This window comes from Mandrillus leucophaeus, unplaced genomic scaffold, assembly GCF_000951045.1.
Source record: "Mandrillus leucophaeus isolate KB7577 unplaced genomic scaffold, Mleu.le_1.0 Scaffold145, whole genome shotgun sequence".
NCBI classification, from domain to species: Eukaryota; Metazoa; Chordata; class Mammalia; order Primates; family Cercopithecidae; genus Mandrillus; species Mandrillus leucophaeus.
This window is the reverse complement of record NW_012101421.1, coordinates 1,159,253-1,161,294: the sequence shown is the minus strand read 5'-3', so window position 1 is coordinate 1,161,294 and position 2,042 is coordinate 1,159,253.

Sequence of the window (2,042 nt, the reverse complement as noted above, 5' to 3'; positions counted from 1 at the left end):
GAAATAGGATGAAAAGATAGTTATTCCTATCTTCAAAAGGAAAACAAAAACCTCCCTTTCATCCCACTTATGCCTCAACTCCTGCCCCATATCCCCTTCAAGGCCAAATCTCTTGATCTGATCCTCTACATTATGTCATCATTTCTTATTTATTCACTTCTTATTCAGTCCATTCTGGATTCTGAACCAACCTCTGCACCTCCATCTGTCCAAAAACTGCTTTATTATCAGTGTCACTGGTGACGTTCATGTAACTAATTCCAATAAATTCTTTTCAGCTATTTTTGTGCTTGACCCCTCGACTATTTTTGTCAGTGCTGACCATCCCCTCCTGGAAGCACTCTGACTTTCCTTCTTTCTTTCTGGCTGTTGTTTCTCTCCTTTGCCAGAGTCTCCTTCTCCACTGGCTCTGGGCTAGAGATCCTAGGATTCTGTCTTAGCACCTTTTCCCTTCTCCTCTCTGTCTCCCTCTCTCTTTCTCTCTCTCTCAAAAATCACACAGGTTCTGTCACCATTTTGGTTCCAAAGACTTTCACATCTTTATCTCCACCCCAGGCCATTCAAATGCCCAATAGCCCAATAGCTTACATGACTGACCATTTGACATAGACACCCTCAGCCCAGTGTCTCCAATAATGAACTCATTATAGCAGCCACCACCTCACCTTCTCCAGTGGTTGATCTCTCTGTTAGCAAATGGCACTATGATCCACTTTATAGCTCAGTCTAGACACCTGGACGTCATCCTTGATTTCCTCCTCTTATTCACATTGAATCAATCATAATCACAATCCTGCCTCCAATATGTATCTCAATCGTTATTTTTTTTCTGAGATGAAGTCTGTCTCTGTCACCCAGGCTGGAGGAGTGCAATGGCAGGATCTCAGCTCACTGCAACCTTTGCCTCCTGGGTTCAAGTGATTCTCCTGCCTCAGCCTCCCGAGTAGCTGGGATTGCAGGCACATGCCACCACGCCCACCTAATTTTTTTGTATTTTTAGTGGAGACGGAGTTTCACCATGTTGGCCAGGCTAGTCTTGAACTCCTGACCTCAAGATCCGGCTGCCTTGGCCTCCCAAAGTGCTGGGATTACAGGCGTGAGCCACCAGGCTCATTTTCTTCTATTTCCATAGCCACCGCTTATTTTAAATCACTGCATTCTCTTGCGCGACTTATGGCAATAGTTCCTAGATGCCCTACCCGCATCCATCATTGCCTCTCTCCAGTTTATTATCCACATGGCCACTAAAGTGATCTTTCGAAAAGCAAACATCTTGTGTCACCCCGTGCACAAAATCCTTTAATAGGTCTCCTAATCCTTAGGATTAAATTCCAAATCCTTAATATTATCTAAAAAGTCCTGCAAGAGGCCGGGCGCGGTGGCTCATCTCACTGCAGTCTCAACCTCATGGGCTCAAACAGTCCTCCCACCTCAGCCTCCTGAGTAGCTGGGAGCACAGTCATGTGTCACCACACTCAGCTAACTTTTGTATTTTTTGTAGAGACAGTGTCCCAATATGCTGCCCAAGCTGGTCATGAACTCCTGGGCTCAAGCAATCCTCCTGCCTCGGTCTCTCAAAGTACTGGGATTATAGGCATGAGCCACCATGCCTGGCCTTGGAAACCTTTCCACATCACATTCATCTCATACTATCCTCTTAGTCTTCCATAACCTGCTATATTTGCCTTCCTATTTATCCTGATAGTGGCAACTCTGAGGGCTAGAGGACCTGGCATATGAGAAGTGACAAATATATTCATATTTATACATGTCTTTCAATAATTATCTCACAAGGTCAATATTATTATTCCCATTTTATATGCTCAGATTATTTAACTTAGCAAAAGTCACATAGGAAATAAGTTGTAGAACCAGATTTTAATTCTAGCTTGTCTTTTATTTTTAAAAATCTATGCATTTTTTCACTAAGTCTCTGCTGTAGAGATGAGAAGCATAAAAATTCTTAGAAAATAATAAAACAGTATTCAACAAAATGAGGCAGGCAAATAGATATGAGAGGATAAAAGCATCTGATATAATAA